General features: G+C 40.4%; 1 protein-coding gene across 1 annotated transcript in view; it reads left to right on the top strand.

Annotated features, from left to right (window-relative positions):
• The first annotated feature begins 713 nt into the window (after positions 1-713).
• LOC131166372 (beta-amylase 2, chloroplastic-like) overlaps positions 714-20,148 on the top strand; it is a 41,730-nt gene continuing 22,295 nt past the window's right edge. The window contains exons 1-2 of the mRNA XM_058124859.1: positions 714-2,128; positions 14,059-14,125. The gene's annotated coding sequence lies outside the window, so the exon portion shown is untranslated. The remainder of the gene's footprint in view (positions 2,129-14,058; positions 14,126-20,148) is intronic.

The raw sequence follows: 20,148 nt of genomic DNA, 5'->3' as shown, positions 1-20,148 counted from the left end.
CACAAATACATTAAATTTCATTTGTTTGTTAGCATCAAAACAAGATAACAAGATTTTAAGCCTTGTAAGGCCAACAACCCGGTGTAATAAAATTTGACTCTGAACCCTGGAAGTTGGAGAACCCTCTTTGAAAAGCCCAATTGAGTCCCGATGCTTTAAATCGAGTCCCGGTATTGTAAATTGAGTCACAGTATTTTTAATCGAGTCCCGGTATTTTTATTTGAGTCCTGGTATCTTTAATCAAGTCCTGGTGCTATAAGTTGAGTCCCGATGTTTTAAATTGAGTCCCGGTATTGTAAATTGAGTCCCAGTATTTTTAAATCGAGTCCCGGTATTTTTATTTGAGTCCCAATATTTTAATTAAGTCCTATTGAATTTTAATTAAGTCCCATACTTTTTAAAGCAATCAAGTTCGGGTCCTTCAATGTCCGGGAACTAAGTTTTAATTTTCACTTTGGGAAGAATAATATTGGACAAACGAAAAGCAAAAAAATAATAAACAAAAAATATACAAAAAGAAGAATGCAAATGTGTGGATACATATATATATATATATATATATATATGTGTTAGGTATGTATGTATTTTAGAAAAAAATTGTACACTTAAAACAATAGGTCACCCAAGACTACTCGGGGGTACATCCAAGGGGGAGGAAATCCAAAAAAAATAATAACAATAAAAAGGGAAAGATTCTTCAGTTAGGATTTTCTTTGGCCACGCGCAGGAGATATTCTTCGGTTCCAACAATTTTTGGCACAAAAGGCTTCGCTGGACTCTCCTTAAGGAGAGCCTCAGCACACTGGGGGGAGGGGGCACTATTCATCTTCTTCCTCACCCACTCTCATTCTCTCCTATGGGTAAGCAACTCCCTCATCTCCTTCTCAACCTCTCTCGCAGCATCATAGCAACCCTCATCACTCGAGCTCATCTCTATGGCCACCATTGCAGCCATCCTCCCCACCTTCACGAAAAAGCCGAATGACCTCACCTGAATACATTCTCCATTTCTCTCTTCTCACTGATCATCAACCTCTCCCGGCTTCCATCTTCATCTCCTCCATCTCCCTTCTCTCGGTCCTCCCATCTCGACCCTCTCAGTTTCACCTCAACACCAACCTTCCACCTCACCGTCCCACAGCAATCACCCCTCTGTAGCTCCATTTTCACTAGCCTTCCAAAAATCTGCAGAGCCTCCATCCTCTCCGACCACCATCTTCACAACCACGACCACACCAGAACATGATCCAACATCCCTCACTCACCCATAGCCCCCACGACTAGCATGAGCAGCCACTAGCTCCTCACCATCACCGGCTACTAATAGCCCCGTAAACTTACCATCACCACCACTCGAACCATTGTCTCCGCCCTCCTTGGAAACCCAACTCCTCCCTGACCCTCTCGGTTCCATCCAAGCACAAGCTACCCTCCAACAACCACCACGGTAAATATCTCTCAACTGAGTTCTCTCATTTTTTCCGTTCCCTAATCTTCTTTTCATTCACCTCCGACCTCAACATCATCGCCCATGTCCTATCTCTCGCTGGCCCAACCGTGAACACCACCACAGAGCTCCATAACTCCAGCCATTCCCCATCGCTCCGATTATCCTTCACGGCCATTAAAAATAAAATTAGAGTAGTCAAAGCCATTCCTACATACCCGACGTGGCCGAACCCAACCAGCCCTCTCTGCCAATCCCCTTCCTCTCCCTCACACCAGCGTGGCCAACCGTAGAGCATCTTCATCCACCCCACTGATAGTGTTCTCTTTTCTCCCAACCTCTCTCGACTTCCACCTTCATCTCCACCATCTCCTTGTTCACCCCGTGACCACCTGCAAGCTTCAATGCCACCAACTCGCAGTGCTAGAATCTATTCAACCAGCAGCTTGGCCAGGTTGTGTCTATTGGGGTTTGTAGGTATTTGAGCGCTTAACGATTGCTCGATTTTGGCTATATGAACCACAGCCACCCACGCACCAGTCGAGGGGGTCTTCATACACATAGATCCACAACCACCCACGCACCAGTCGAGGGGATCTCCATACGCACAGATCCTCAGCCACCCTCGGCACTTCCCATTTCTCTCTATCTCTCATCCATACACAGAGACTGCTCTCCTAGGTACGTTCTATTTGTTGACATCTGAGTGGGGGATGCATCTCTGATTTTAACCTTTGAACTTATCATCACGGGGCATGGTGGAATTTTTATGGGTTATGAGTATCTATTATGTGCTTAACTAGTGGATGGTCTTTCAAAAACTCTGTTTCTCTATGCATGTTCTTGGATTCCAAATGTCCACCAGCTGTTTGATAAAATACCCAAACCAAATCTTGTTAACCTTGCCACTTTTATAGGGCATCTTCATATATGTTATTAGGGCTCTCGCTGCTTAGGAGTTTTTGTGTTAATTCGTTGTGGCTATTTTTGTCGAAATGTCTACAAATGGTCATTGTTTTGTCGAGTGGAAAAAAGAATTTATCTCCTAGGAATGAGGCAATCTCGTGATTCACTATTTCTTGAAAGACTCCGCTAGGGATTCAACACTTGCATGTGTAGACACTGAGGGGAGTACATGTTGGCCTCTTGGCTGGGAATGATGCCAATCACGTTTGCACTTATGTATGTCGAAACCACTCTAAAGGACTTTTGTGCTGCAACACATGGATGGAATGAAGTTTTACAGCACATTGGGTTCTCATAGCAGTGGGTCTTGTGATATCCTAAAAGATGTTTGATGAAATGCCCTAATTGGATGTTGTAATAGGGAGTGCGTTTCGCACCAACTGTTACAAACACAACCCACACTAACCCTATGCACACACCTGCACACACACTGGTACACGTACTGATACACACACCACTAACACACATGAATTTACACCTACACACACCACTAACACACACACCAACACAAACCACTAACACACACCTACACACACACCTGCACACACAATGATACACACACCACTAACACACTAATTTAAAATCACCCACACCCACCAAAACACACACGAACCCACCTAAGCATGCATGCAACACACACATGCACACACGTACACACCCATGCATGCAACCCACTTCATACACAAGCATACACATCCATGCTTTCGACAACCGTGCTCAGGTTCATGGACCTACTCTAAGCCCAATGGTCTCGACCAAGACCTTAAACTGGTTTTCTCCTAGGCCAGCCAATGTTTGACCGGTTCATCCCCCGAATCGATTCACGCTGGTTTTCTCCATTTCACTTATTTATTATTTAAATATCTAGAAAATTCATAGAAAATCCATAAAACTTCAAAAAAAACTCTAAAAATTTCTATAAAAAAAAAAAAATGATCTTTAACTTCCATGGTTTTTGTCTTAATTTTATTTGTGTTATTTTGATGTTCGGGAAAAAATATTGAAAAAATCATAAAAAAAATGTTTTCACCCTAAGAAAAATCACAAAAATATTTTTTACACCCAGAAAATAATTTCCATCCTGAACAAATTTCAAAAACCTCCCGAAATAGTATTTTCCTACTTAGAAAAATCCTATTAGATTTCAAAATCCGAGAAGAGTATTTTGTACCTTACTTTCTTGATTTTTACATCCCGATGATTGTAATGGGAGGCAATGAGCTCTTTGGAGCATTATATGCCCCGGTTTTGAGAGAATATCTATATAGTATTTATTTTGTGCATTTTCTTTGATTTTTGAAATGGAGTAATCTTCTAAGGCTTATTAAATTTATTTTGGGATAATTTTTGATTAATTTGGTACCGTTCGTAAGAACAGGCGCGTAGGGGGTGCTACTACCTTCCCCTCACGTAATCATACTCCCGAGCTCGACTCTTGTAACACAGACCAATTCTACCCCGAATAGGGTACCAATCAAGTGTTCTAACCGCACTCCAAAAGGTTAGTGGTGACTCCATCACACAATATTTTTCACAAAAATATACTTTTTCAAAATTCACCCATGTTTTCGAGTTTGCAGCCGCACCTTATGGTGGCGACTCCATCACACCATAGCAATAGAGTGTTCTAACAGCAATCAAATGTTCTAACCACACTCCAAAGGTTAGTGGCATAATTCATAGCATAAAAATCATGAAATTCTTACACTGTTTAACATAATATTCTAAAATCATAGTTCCTATACTGTCTTAATGGTTTTTCCTGAAAACTATTATAACATGCTTATCCTAGAAAAAAAACATAATATTTAATATAACATAATTTTTATGGAAATATTATACTCATGCCACACAAATGTAAGTAGCCTTCTAAGCTCATAATTTGTTCTGAAATCATACTTTCTTATAAAATGTGTTAAAACCATTTCCCCGTTCAATAACAGTATTCCCAAACATAATTCTATAACATACATATTTTTTAAAAAATAAATGTTGCATGACAATAAATATGTTGGCCTTACAAGGCTTAAAATCTTGTTATCTTATTTTGATGCTAACAAACAAGTGAAATTTAATATATTTGTGTGAGTAATGATATTTCAGGGTTCATATATGTACAAGTAAGGTCAAAGTGCCCACAAGGATCAAATATGATGGAAGCAAGGTCAAAGTGCTCACAAGGATCAAATGAAACTTAAATGAGCCAAGACATGAATTACTTGTTGAAGAACATGAGGACATGAATAAGTTGTTGAAAGCCAAGGCATATTAAAGTCAAAAGATCCAAAGAAATGCAAAGTAAGAAAGCTTAAAGAATATGGAAGCTTGAAGAAAAGATAGATTCAATCAAAGGACAAAGCATGAAGACTCAAGAACTTAGAATGTTAATATTTTAGAAGTCTCATGTAAGTACTTTAATGTTTAAAATATCGTTTGAAATATTTTGAAACTCTTAGGTTAACTTCTTAGACCTAGATACTTTTTAAAATACCTGAATAATATATTTTATAAGGTCAAAAATTATTTTAAAAAGGTTAGAATCATTTTTGGAATAAAAAGCACCAAAAAAAATTTTTCCCAAATGCTGTCAGTTTTTATACAGCCACATTGAGTTGAATTTTTCTCTATCAAACACTCATTATTTTAAAGAGTGTTAAACATGGAAGTTGTAGGATTTTCTCTTAGATTTCTTTTGACACCAAGAACACCTAATTTGGAGTTATATAGAAAAAGTTATAGCCAAAACACTGAAATGGGGTCACTGCTATCAGACATTTAAACACTGTCAACAGGCAAATTTTTAAAATTCTAATGTTTTAAATTATAGCCGTTTGAACCTTAAATATTCTAACAAATAGGGAAACTCTTTAAGGAAACTTTTGCAAGTTTGAAAGCCTATAAATACATGGTTTTTCAAAACAAAATAAAAAAAAAAGAATTGAAAAATCTGTTTTGAGGAGCTGAAAGTACTCTTGTTCTTCCTAAGTTCTCTTGCTCACTCATTGAAAAATTCTTTTACTGAGAACTCTGAAGTGCTGATCCTTCTTCCTTTGAATTCCTACTGCTAATCCTCTTCTAAGAAGGATATTGGTGAATTCTACACTTGAGCTTCATTCTATTTCCTATTGATATTTTACATTGAAGTATATAGTGCTGAAATTGTACTAACTTGCTCTTTGAGAGAGTATACTTGTACGCATATTTTATCTTGTGTTTCTTGTAGTTCATTGACATTCCAAGGTGTTTGGATCGTTGGCTAAGCAAGGGGATATTGCTTAGAGAGGCAGACTCTAGCCTATGTAAGGAGTGACCGAACGAGGGAATATCGTTTGGAGAAGGCAGGCTCTAGCCTTAACCAAGGAATGTTGTAATCCGTTTTATTCCACCTGTCAATGGAACAGGTTTAGTGAATCCTTTGGTGGTTTGCCAAAGGCGAGGATGTAGGCTGGGTATAAGCCGAACCTTGTAAAAATCTTCGTCTCACTCTCTCTTTCCCTATTTTTTTATTTTCAGTACATATTTAAAATTGCGTGGATGATTTAAATTGAAAATCAAATATACTACATATATTTGGAAATCAAGTAAACTTAAAGATTAATTTTGATTTGGGTTGCAGAAACCGAAAGGGAGTACGTTGGTGAAACCATATCTTGCGGAAACCATACGGGAGTACGTTTCTTGGTTAAACACTCAAAGATAAATTAACTGAAAGTTTATTTGAGTTTTGAATATTTAGAAAGAGTGATTGAATGTTGTATTGAACATCATATTAAGCAAATCCATATATACAGGGCTTGATTAAAATTTATATCTAGGACTTACTACAAAAGCTTATTGTGTTTGTGAAAGGATTGTTGAATATTAAATTACATTCTTCACAAGGTTTTCAAATTCATAATCACGGGGCTTATATAAACAAACAAACAATCTCAAGATTTTATATTACCAAAGTGCTAAAAACTTTATATCTTGGTTTGGTTGTTTGATGTTTAACTTGTATTTGGCAATTAAATTGATTGTTTGGTTTGAAGATTGTGTTTAATTGATTGGTTGTTTAATTGTGTTATTGATTGGATAAAAGAACTAAGTTCTTGTGTGATTGGTGAAATTAAACAAACAAGTTAAAGAATTGGTTAAGTGTTTAAAGAAGTTAAGGATTCTTAAAAGAAGTTAAAAGAAATTTTTAAAAGCCAATTCACCCCCCCTCTTGGGAAGCTATTCCTAATTTCAAAATAGTTTCATAGAAAATACTGACTTAATTTATCCCCTTACCTAACTTATTAAGAGCTCACAATTAAACCCAAATCTACACCTGTGGTGTTTCCAACTCAACACCCTGAAATTTACATTTTTCACAACAAAACTTCAGTATTATTTCATCTACTACACTTCCCTTAGTCCAGAAATACCAAATACCTTTTAAAACTCAAAATAACCAACTTACCCAGATTTTGGGATGGTGCCCAAGTTGGCCTAACCAACGAACTACTTCAGCAGACTTGAAGAGAAGCTTCCCAGGAGTAGCGTAGTGGCTTTTGATCATCAAATCGGCAAAGATTGAAGCCAAAAATCTAGAGAGAAGGAGAGAGAGAGAGAGAGAGAGAGAGAGAGAGAGAGAGAGAGATGAGGTTTAGAGAGAGAAAGGGTTTCATGCAAAAATTCTCCCTAAAAAATTCAAGTTCATCCTATTTATAAGGTGCGGATTCGTCTACGAGACACGTCACCTCGTCGACGAGTCCATAAAGGGAGTTCGTCGATGAACTCATAACTCTCGTTAACGAAATTCAGGCTCTGCTAAATCCTCTCGATAAGTTCTCGTCAACAAGACCCTGCTGAGTCCCTTTTGAAAAATCCTTTTCTCTCCTTTCTTTTATTTACTTAATTTCTATAATTTTTCAAGTCTCTACATTCTCCCCTCCTTATAAAATTTCGTCCTCGAAATTTACTATCTGTATTGAACACTGTTCTTTGAGGAAAATAGGCTACTTATTTTATTATTTACCCTCATTTGTGGCGGAAGAATACCGTGGTTACATTCAGGGCTTTGGGAGATTACATAATATACGTAAGATAAAATTTCTCCCAAAACCAAAACACTACCTACTAATAGAAAATTATTATATGTACTAACTAACCTGCACAAAATAAACTTAACATACTTACTAGCATCTTTTCCTTATTACTGCTAGACCTCACAAAATAAGTGTGGGTATTTCTGTTGTATTTCTTCCTTAAGCTCCTATGAAACTTCTTCCACTGCATGATTCCTCCATAGGACTTTCACTAATGGAATTCTCTTATTACGCAATTCCTGTTCTTTCTCGTCTAAGATTTGCACTGGTATCTCCTCATAAGCCAGTGATTCTCTAAGCTCTATCTCTGCATAACTGACCATGTGGGAGTGATCTGGGACATATATCCTCAACATACAAATATGAAATACATTGCGTATTTTGAATAAAACTGGTGGTAAAGCTAGCCGTTAGGCAACTGACCCCACCCTCTCAAGTATCTCGAAAGGGCCAATATACCTAGGGTTCAGCTTACCCTTCCTCCCAAACCTCATAGTACCTTTCAGTGATGTTATTTTTAGAAATACATGGTCTCCCACTTTAAATTCCAATTTTTGGCGGTGATTATCTGCATAGCTTTTCTGCATACTCTCAGCTACACTGATTCTTTCTCAAATAAACCGGACTTTATTATACACCTGCTGCACTATTTCTGGTCCCAAAACTCGTCTCTCACCTACCTCATCCTAGTATAGAGGAGAACGACATCTCATACCATATAGCACCTCGTAAGGTGCCATATTGATGCTGGTCTGATAACTATTATTGTATGCAAACTCTACCAGTGGTAGATACTAGGTCCAACTACTCTCGAAATCCAGCACACATGCCTGTAGCACATCCTCTAATATCTAAATCGTCCTCTCTAATTGACCATTCGTATGAGGATGAAACATCGTGCTGAATGATAACTGAGACCCCAGATCCTCCTGTAGAGTCCTCCAAAATCGTGACGTGAAGCGTAGGTCTCGATCTGATACTATAGACACTGGCACACCATGTGATCGTACTATCTCTTAAATATATATTTCTGCCAGTCTATCCATGGAGTAGTTGAATTTAATAGGAATAAAGTGAGTGGTCTTCGTCAGTCGATCTATGACCACCTAAATAGCATTATGTCCCTACCACACTGGCGGTAAACCCATCACGAAGTTCATAGAAATGTGATGCAATTTCCACTTCGAAGTGTAAATTGGCTGTAGCTAGCCCGCCGTCCTCTTGTGCTCAGTCTTTACCTACTAGCACATCAAACATTGCTGCACAAATTTGGCAATCTCTCCCTTCATGCCGCTCCACCAGAAATACTCTCGCAGATCCCTATACATTTTAGTACTGCCTAGATGAACCGTATATAAGGATTTGTGAGCCTCCTCTAGGATTGTCCTTCTGATATCCACATCTGTAGGCACACACTACCTAGTAAGGAACCTCAGAGTTCCGTCATCTAAAATACTAAACTCCTCCCCCTATCCTTCCTGTACCTTCTCTATCAACTCCATCGACTCTGCGTCATTTTTCTGGGCTGCTTTAATCCTTTCCTGAAAGGTAGGTTGTGCCACCAGGTTGGCAATAAATACCTAGTGATCACTTCCTACTAACTCCACACCAAGCCTCTCCAAGTCCATTTGGATCGGGCGTTGAATTTCTGCTGCTAACAATGCTGCTATCATGGACTTTTGGCTCTGCGCATCAGCCACCACATTAGCTTTACTTGGATGGTAACTGATGGTGCAGTACAAAGCCTCGAATGGTGCCCTCCTGATACTAGCCTGGAAGCTATTATTATAAGCGAACTCTACTAGTGGCATAAACTATATCCAGCTACCACCGAAGTCCAATACACAAGCTTGTAACATATCCTCCAAGATCTGTATCGTCCTCTTCGACTGTCCATCAGTATGGGGGTGGAATGCTGTACTAAAAGTAAGCTTCGTCCCCAATGCCTCCTGCAAGCTCATCCAGAATCGAGAAGTAAATCTCGGGTCTTGATCTGACACAATGGACACCGGTGCTCCGTGCATTCTCACAATCTCATGCACATACAACTCTGCCAGCCTACATAAAGGATAGCCTATCTTCATCGGTATGAAATGAGCATATTTCGTCAATCTATCCACGACCACCCAGATAACATTCTGCCCATGAAGTGCTAGTGGCAATCCGGTCACAAAATCCAAGGAAATATGCTCCCATTTCCACACCGAAATAGGCAAAGGCTGCAACGGTCCTACCGGCCTCTGATGTTCAGCTTTCACCTGCTGACACGTCAAACATTGCTCCACGAATCGATCAATCTGCCTCTTCATACCAGACCACCAAAAGGTCTCGCGCAAGTCTTAATACATCTTTGTACTACCAGGATGTACCGTAAACAAAGAACAATGCGCTTCCTCCAGAATCATCCTTTTGATTCCATCATCGTTTGGAACACAAAGCCTAGTCCCAAACCTCAACACACCTCTGTCAGAGATGTTAAACTTTGTAGCTAGTCTCTGTTGTACCTTTTCCATAACCTCTTTCAACTCTACATCACTAGCCTGCGCGACTTTTATACGCTCAAACAAGGTCAGATGGACCACCAAACTAGCAAAGAAAACTTGATGATCACCACGCACCAACTCTATACCTGAACTCTCCAAATCCCATCTAATGTGACGCTGAGTTACAACCGTAGATACAGCCACAGGTCCCGACTTCCGACACAATGCATCAGCGACCACATTAGCTTTTCCCGAGTGATAACTGATGGTGCAATCATAGTCTTTAATCAACTCAAGCCACCGTATCTGCCTCATATTCAACTCCTTCTGCATGAAGAAATACCTGAGGCTCTTATGATCAGTGAAGATCTCACACTGCACACCATACAAATAGTGTCGCCAAATCTTCAATGCATATACAACAACAGCCAACTCCATATCATGCGTAGGATAATTTTTCTCGTACTCTTTCAATTGCCGAGAAGCATACGCTGCTACCTTACCCTGCCGCATAAGCACACACCCCAAAACCTTCAGAGGCGCGTCGCTATAAATCACAAATCCACTATCCCCCATAGGAATGGTCAAAACCGGAGCAATAACCTGCCGGTGCTTTAACTCTTGAAAGCATTGCTCGCAATCACTGGTTCACTCGAACTGCACTCCCTTCCTAGTCAATTAAGTTAGAGGCCCAAACAGTTTAGAGAACCCCTCCACGAATCAATGATAATAACCTGCCAGTCCTAGAAACTCTGAACCTCCTACACATTCTTCAGCCTCACCCAGTCAACCACAGCTTCAATCTTGCTAGGATCAATTGATATACCATCACCAGTAACCACATAGCTAAGAATGCAATATGACTCAACTAGAATTCACACTTCTTCAGTTTAGCATACAACTTCTTCTCCCGTAGAATCTGTAATACTAACCTCAAATGGTCCTCATGCTCTTTCGAACTCCTCGAGTATACTAGAATGTCATCGATGAACACCACTACGAACTGATCTAGGTACTCATGGAAAACTTTGTTCATCAGATCCATGAACACCACCGGAGCATTTGTCAATCCAAAAGGTATGACCAAAAACTTGTAGTGACCATATCTAGTTCGGAAAGTAGTCTTTGCTACATCCTCAGATCTGACACTCACCTGATGATATCCTAACCGCAAGTCGATCTTCGAAAAGACCCATGTCCCCTGCAACCGGTCAAAAAGATCATCTATACGAGGTAAAGGATAGCGATTCTTCACAGTTACCTTGTTAATCTCACGGTAATCAATGCACATTCGCATCGACCCGTCCTTCTTCTTCACAAACAATACTAGAGCTCCCCAAGGCAAAACATTAGGTCGAATGAAACCTCTGTCCAGTAATTCCTGCAACTGCTCATTCAACTCTCAAAGTTTAGCTGGAGCCATTCGATACGGAGCTTTTGAGATCGGTGCCTTTCCAGGTAACAACTCTATAGCAAACTCTACCTCTTGATCCAGAGGTAAATCGGGTAAATCATTTGGAAACACGTTAGGGAACTCACTGACTACCTGAATGTCCTTGAGCCTTAACTCATCCTGCAGTGGTTTCTTCACACAAGTTAGGTACCCCTGACACCTGTCCAAGAGTAACCTCCTCGCCTATAATGCCAACAGAATCAATGGTGCTGGACGCACACACGATCCCTCAAATTCATACTCCTACTCCCTAGGAGGTTTGAAAATTGCCACCTTCCTATGACAGTTTATCACAGCATAACTGGAGAATAGCCAATCCATCCCCAAAATGACATCGAAACTTAACATGTTGTATACCACAAGATTCGCTGGTAGCAGCTTCCCCTAAATTACCACTAGGCAGTCTACCAACATCTTCCTACAGAAAGATACACTCCCAGATGGCGTAGCAACAGATAACACCTCGTTCATGACTTGGGTCTCAACCCCACACCGTCCAACAAAATTCACAGATATAAAGGAATGGGTTGCACCCAAATCAAACAAAACAGAAGCCTTATTTGAAAGCAATAATAAGGTACCTGTCACTACGTTCCCTGCATGCTCAGTGTCCACTGGAGTAAGAGAGTATACTCTGGCCTGAGCTGTATTCATTTGAACGGTTCCTCGAGGTATCTAATTACGTCCCTGGTTCACACTAGATGAGAGTATGTCTCGCTTCGGTGCACGACAGTCACGAAATATGTGACCTAACTGGCCACAGTTGTAATAGTTACCCCTAAATGACCGGCACTCACCCTCGTGCCATTTGTGACATTTGGTACAATGTCCACTAGTTTGGCTCCCCTGAGAAACCTGGAACTCGGTATTGTGGTGGTAACCCGAGCCCTTGTTCCTTTTCTTCCACGACCCCTGACGAGATCCTGACTAAGAATCAGAAGGTGCTGTCCTCTTCCTCAATTCCTAATCCACCTCATCTTCTAGGATACCTGTAGTGACCCGAAGAATCATATTATTTTAATAATAAAGAGGGAGGAAAATGGAAACAAGAACAGAAGGAGGCAGTAGACTTCGTCGACGACATCGCATTTTGGAGATAATGAATAATAATAAAAATTGCAAGGAATTGCCAGGACTCGTCGACGAATGCAAGCATTCGTCAACGAGTGCATAAGGAATTTCGTCGACGAATACAGGGTTTCGTTGATGAAGGTCTTCAGGACCTCGTCGACGAAGGCAAGATTTCGTCGATGAGAAACTACCAAGCAAAGGATGGGCTGCTTTGAATTTCATCGACGAATACAGGGTTTTGTCGACGAATTTAATAAAGGACTCGTCGACGAGGTGACGTGTCTTGTCAACGAATCTGGCCCTATGAATAGCTAAAAACCATATTTTTATCCATTTTCAACGCCACTCTCTCTCTTCTCTCTCTCTCTCTCTCTCTACGTCTCTCTCTCACTTCTCTTTTCATTTCCAAGCCTATTCCTTACCGGATCGAAGATCTGAAGCTATCACGACGCTCCTAGCGAAGTTCTCTACAGGTCTGCTAGAGCGGATCGTTGGTGAAACGAAGTTGGATTTCATCCCAAATCCAGGGTAAGGCCTTTTAGTCTATTTTTGGCCTTATAACAGTTATAGGAAATGATGTAGACGAAGAAATACTGATATTTTGTTCTAGAAAATATTGTTTTCAGGGTGTTATGTAGAAGGGCCTGTAGGTGTTAGGCTAGTGTACCATAGGGGCTTTCTAGTAGTCAAGTAAGGGAAATATGCTATGCTAGGTATTTTTTTTAAAATATTATACAATTTATTAAATTATGAAAATTATGTATTAAAGCATGGTGTGGCTTGAGAATATGAAAATAGTACGGAGATATGTTTTACAAATTTCAGTATCATGATTTTATGAATTTCAGTACCATGATTATACGAATTTCAGTATTATGATTATGCAGTTCTCGGTATTATGATGTATGAATTACAGTTACAGTTTATGCAGCATCATGGTTATTACGGTTATTTCAGAATCATGGTGAATCAGATAGTTGTATATAGAAATACATTATATGGTATCAGACCCTGTTGGACTATGCAGTTACAGAGCACGGTACCGTTGCTACAGATATTACGTTATGTTATGAGTGTAACCACCTATTTAGATAATACATGGTAGTAGTTCGATCACCTAGGCCCTTGATGTGGATAGGCTCCCCGTCAGATATGGGTTGAGGTGGGCAGATCAGACCGATGGAGTATAGTGATTTATTCCTGGTTGGCCAGCCAGGGTAAATCCCGCCTACGGACCGCACAACCATGTCATGAGGGGTTAAATCATGATACACAGTTATCCACAGGGAAAGTTTTCAGTTACTATAACGTACATACAGATTTACAGAACAGGGAACATACTTATGTACTCTATAAGTATTTTGAATAGTAACCTACGATACTGATTTGTTAAGCAACATGGAAAGGGTGGTGTATTTTATCACTTGTACTGTATTTATGTATTCAATTATACATGATTATATGAAACAAATTTTCATGATATTGTAGCTCATTTGCCACACACTAGTAATAGCATATTTCGTCTTACTGAGCGTTGGCTCATCCCAATGTTGAATCATTTTTCAGGTGATCCAGGTAGGCGAGCAGACCAGGCTCGTAGATAGAGGGGCTTCAGTAGTGCCCTATCAGTGAAGTGAGTATTGTGGAGGATTTTTGTATATCTTAGTATAGTTGATGGTATTTTGGGAAACATGTTAGAACTCTGGTATTGTATTGTATGGTGTTGGTATTGTACGTATATATTTACATATGGTTATGTTTATTTGATTTATGCTTCTCGTTGCTTAGGTTAATGGTTAGGTTTTTCCCAGTATGGTATCAGAGCATGTAGTTTATCATAGTATAAAAAAAAAAAAAACCAGTTAATTAAGTAGGCAGGTCGTTACAATATCGATCTCAATCACCGTGACTTTATCTACCAACACTGAGAACTCATGGATCTGAAGCATACCCACTAGTCTACGGATATCCTTCCTCGGACCCTTCTTGAACCTCCAAGTCTTCTCGTACTTGCTCGAGATCAAACACGGCGCAAACTGGGACAGCTCTATGTACCGAGCGGTATACCCCTGCACCGTCAAACTCTCTTGAGTCAGAGTAGAAAACTCATCCTCCTTCGCATCACATACAGAAGCCGGGAAGTATCTATCAAAGAACACCTCCTTGAAACGGCTCCATGTCATCTCTACAAGACTGGCTCTCTGCTTCTCTAGCAGACTCACTGCAGTCCACCATCGACCCGCCTCCCCAGATAGTTAGAAGGTAGCATAGAGGACTCGCTGCTTATCCGTGCAGTGCAGGACCTCCAAGATCCTCTCAGGCTTCTCCACCTAGTCCTCTGCTCTCGTTGGGGCAAGTCCTCCAGAGAACGTCGGAGGATGCATGCGTGTGAACCCCTCAATGGTGCACCTCGCAGTAGTAGGAGAGCGCTTGCGTCTCCTCATACTCTGCCCGATCTCCCGTAACACCTGCCTCGTTAAACCTCGAGGCACAGAAGGGGACTCAACACTCGCCGTCTCCTCAGAGCCGCTTCCTAGGTCATTGTCCTTGGGCTCCACTCTGAAACACAATAGGAATCTATCAGTACCCCTATAACACGTACAGTTAAGACAATGATCGACAACTAATCGTGTTAACTATTCCTTGCCAGGTCTAGGTCTGTCCTATTACACCAACACGAAAGTCATCAATGATCTGCCCTACTTTTACTAGAATCGTCATCCCAGGAAAACACGGAATATCGTCAACAAGTCCCGGTCTAGTAACCGGACAACCCTCAACCAACTCTACGCATATCCACCATCCTATACTCTGGTATGTACTCATAACTAAACCTAACCAAGTTTACAAGACCTAAAATCCTGGTTAGCTCTGATACCAAGTTGTCACGCCCCAAACCCGGAAATGGGACTCAAGGGTGAAAATGTTAACTAACCAGTCCCTGTACCATACAAAACATCCAAAGATACAGGACAATGGATGAGGGTCCGACCCCGTGGGGTTACCAGGCGCCCTATATACATCCAAATATAACAGATCACACGCAGCGAAATAAGGTTTTACTATATACATATAGTACCATACCAAAGTCTATACAAGGACAGAATCAAGGTTCCATCAAACAACGTACAACCGGGTGCCCAACATATCTCAAAACAGCAACCCACAAAATACAAGTCCTAGTACTTACCCAAGCGTTACCCATAGTACACTAGCCACTACGCTCCCTATACGAGGACGCTAGTTCCGGTTACTTGAAAGACCTGTAAAAATGTACGTACAGTAGGGGTGAGACAACTCTCAGTAAGGAACAACATAGGTTATATTGGTGTGTAGCATTTGAGTGTTATCATGATGCAACATACACGCAGTTAAATGCAGTTCCAGTACCAATTTCATAACAGTGCATACACGCACGCACACACATGATCAGCAATCCCGGTGTCATCACACCCATCGGCCCAAAGCTGGCCCGCGACATACGGCATTGACCAGTAGCCAACCTGTGTAACACGGCGCCATCAGCACATGGCTAGTCCCCGACTCCCATGGCATCATACCGGTGCTAACTGGTGGATCCACACCCTTCTGCCTGATCTTTCGGAATAGGCTCACGCCCTCGAATATAGAGTCAAACACTCTGCTAATTTATGGCTAGCAATTTCATACGCCTTCGGATATAGAGTCGGACACTCTCAGTACTTTGAACAATTTCGGAACCACGTTCCTACTAGCATTTAAACCAATCACACACACACATGCATGGTCATATAACCAAACAAACCACACCCATTTGATAATCTAAAATCATGGTTTTCCAAACAAATATAGTTTAAAACAAGTCAAGGCACGACCATCCTTATAACACAGTATAAATCAACATATACGTTCGGTTTTCAACAAAACCAGGGATACAGCCCGTCACCTCCTTTTTCCCAAAATTGTAATCATGAAAAACCCATAGTTTTCCCCGTTAGATCCCCCGAAATGAGTACCCAAAACACACACAAGACCGTGAACCACAGTTCTACTGAGTTCAATTTCAAAAATAACCGATATAAACACAATTCCCCTTACCTTTTCCCCGAATAGCAAATCCCAAACTCTAAGGTCCCTAAATAGTGAACCGAGTTCCAAAACCTACAATCAACAGTACAGAAGATACTCACAACACTATTCTCTACTAAACTATTGGATTAGAATTGAGAACCGAGCCTTACCTCAATTTTACGCCAAAACCAGAAAAATCTCCGAAATGGGATTCCGATCCATAGAACTTGTGGAGAATCCTTCCACGATCCTTATGGTAACTTCAGATTCATGATTCTCGCGATGAATAGTGAAGAAATCTAGAGAGATGAAGAGTAGGGAGAGTTCTAGAGAGAGAAAGAGAAGATATTTGAGTTTTCTTAGTTTGGAAGTAATGAAACTTCTATTTATAGCCCTTTGATTCGGGCGTCCTCATCGACAAAATGGTGTCCTCATCGCCGAGGTCATATAGACAACTCGTCAACGAGACGATGGATTCATCGACGAATGCTGATATCACTGGTTTCCCGAAATCTCTCAGCTTCTCCTCATCGACAAACCTCTGAACTTCGTCGACGAACTCTGGCTTCGTTGACGAATCTTGCTAAATTCCCAATTTGCCCCTCTTTTATTTATTTAAACCCATATATCACGGTTCAGGTTCTTACAATTTACCTATCCTAAGTAACAATTTAAGTATGATATGTTTATATAAGATGATTTTCTAGTACAAGAATTTAGTATGTTAAACTATATTATGTTAAATCATGTTTTATTCAATTATGATACAACTGTTTATCCCTGATATGAATTATGTACTGTTTATATGTATATCATAGAAAATATTCATATTGTCACACACTGATATTAATTTGTCTCCCTTACTTAAAGGTGTCTTACCCCAGCATTACAAATATTTTAGAAAATCCAGGTGGGAGGGTAGATAGAGCCCTGTAGTAGTAGAAGTGAACTAAGCTACCCTGTCTGTAGGGTAAGTGGGTGAGCTAAGGTCAGATGGATTTTTGGACTGAGACCCTAGAAATACTTTTTGGTCTTTTTGTAGATGACTGCAAATATATATAAAATAGATTTAGTAGAACTCTGGTATGGTTTCTGGTGTTTTACGTATGTATGTGATTTTATGTTTTCCGTTGCTTAGGTATCAAAGTTATATGACAAATATATCCCTGGTACCCTTGGGTCCAGGTTGATCATGACTATGACATATTAGCAGGATTATTATGTATGTTATTATGTGTAAAAGGAAAAAAATATATATGGAAAAATAGGCAGGTCATTACAGACCATGACACTTGGTATCAGAGCCATGGCTCAATTGCTACGAGAGATCAATTACCTTTGTTGTGGGATTTGGAAAGCTTTGGTAAGTGACCATGGCACCAAATAATGTTGAGAGGATCAGTGTGCTGAAAACACAGGTTAAGGCAACAACCAATACTATGGCCACAAAGTTGGCCCAAATGAGAGAAATTGTTGATGAAGTGATGAGATCACAAAAGCATCAAACAAGTTTGCTAGGTGAGATGTTAGAAGACTTTCGCCATATAGTGGAAACTTTGCAATCTTGGATTGTGGATCTATATGCAAAGCTGAATCTGATGGTTCTTGCTATGAGGAACTCCAACACTCTAGGAGTTAGCAAGACCAAGGTACTAGAACCCAGGACGTATGGGGTTGCCCGTTATTCCAAGGAGTTAAAGAACTTCTTATTTGATGTGGAGTAGTACTTTCGCATTGTGAGGATGACCTCAAATCAGGCAAAGGTGGATACTGCGACCATGTACTTGGTTGGTGATGCTAAATTTGGTGGCGTACCAAGTTCAAAGATATAAAAAATGAGAGTTGTGTAATCGATAGTTGGGCAGACTTGAAGACAGAGCTCAAGGCCCAATTCTTTCCTGAGAATGTTGAGTATAATGCAAGGAGAAAGCTGAGAGATCTCAAGCATACAAGGTCCATTAGGGAATAAGTGAAATAATTTTCTACTTTGATGTTGGATATTCGAGATATGTCAGAGAAGGACAAGTTGTTCTATTTTCTAGAGGGGATGAAACCATGGGCAAGAACTGTACTTCATAGGCAAAGGGTTCAAGACTTGTCAACTGCACAAGCTGCTACAGAACGCTTAACTGACTATGCTAGTGATGATACTGTTTCGTCCAAACGGTTTGGCGGAGAGGGAAACAGTGGAAAGTCTTTCAAGAAAGGCAAACCCAAGAGTGGGGGAGCCGATTCTAAATCATCAACCTCAAAGAAAGCTTCGTCGTCTCAAGGGTTCAACACACCCAATGGAAAGGGGAAGAGTAAAATTTCATACTACTTGTGTGGAGGACCTCATAGAGTGAGTGAGTGTCAACACAAGGGATTACTCAATGCCTTACAAGCTTCCACTTCGGGAAAAGAGTTGGAAAGCAAGGAAGAAGAGGATGATGCCCCGAGGGTAGGTTCAGTGCGGCTAGTGAGCCCATTGGAAAAGCAAGCAAAAGCATCGAAAGTTACATGAGCAAAAGGGTTAATGTTTGTAGACTTGAGGATAAATGGGAAGAGTACCCGCACTATGGTGAATATGAGGGCTACTCATAATTTTGTTTCACAATTGGAAGCATGGAGACTCAACTTATCCTTAGAGTAGGATACATGACGCGTGAAAGCAGTTAATTTTGTAGCCCAACCTACTCTGGGAGTAGCCAAGCAAGTGACTGTGAAGCTTGGCAGTTGGAAGGTCATGTGAATCTCACAATAGTGCCATTGGATGACTTTCCAGTAATTCTTGGAATGGATGCTGATGGCTTCAATTGGTTCCCTATGTCTGATGGGAGATCACTCGTGTATGGTGCAATTCATTGCGATGAAAGGAGATGACGAGAAGTCCCTTTCAGCCATACAACTCAATGAGAGATTGGGTCAGGGTGAGAAGACACATCTAGCCACGATAGTGGTAGAAAAAGAAGTAGGCCAAGAGCTAGAGCCTATGCTAAGGGTCCTATTAGGGTTCTCCCTATCATGATGCTCATTCTTAGCCATGATGCTATGACTGTCAGATGATGATTCGAGTGATTCAAGTGAAACAGGTGCACTTGATGATGAGATTGATAAGTCTGTCCTAACCAATCTAAATGTGTTATCTTTAGCCCAACATGACATGCAAGCTCTGTAATAATGAACCAAAAAATAAATAAATTACAACAAAAAGAAAAATAAAAACAATAGGTTAAAGGAGAGGAAATGGATATCACCCAGACTGTGAAGACGTTCATAGCTCTATAAACACCCTCTCTATAATCAGAAAAATACTTTGATGACACCAATTGATCCCCGACAACGGCGCAAAAAACTTGATTTGTTCTGAGTTGTGCTTCCAAGTGTAGAAGTGTCAAGTTGTATCAAGGATGAGTCTACGATCGTATTCCACAGGGACCACTGAGTATCAAAGTATTTGTGAAAGTTTAGTGAAATCTTGTTGCTGTAAAATGTGGTGTGAAAATCTTTTTGGTTTTTTATGTTTTTGAAAACACTAAACAAAGTGGGAAGTGCTTGAGAAAAATGATAAAATGAGACTAAACTTTTATCAAATTTCCAAAAATATAAATCTCATTACATAGCCAA

This window comes from Malania oleifera, chromosome 10 (genome assembly GCF_029873635.1).
Source record: "Malania oleifera isolate guangnan ecotype guangnan chromosome 10, ASM2987363v1, whole genome shotgun sequence".
In the NCBI taxonomy this organism is placed as follows: domain Eukaryota; kingdom Viridiplantae; phylum Streptophyta; class Magnoliopsida; order Santalales; family Ximeniaceae; genus Malania; species Malania oleifera.
Note: the sequence above shows the minus strand (reverse complement) of the source record. Positions and strands in the feature narration are given on the sequence as shown.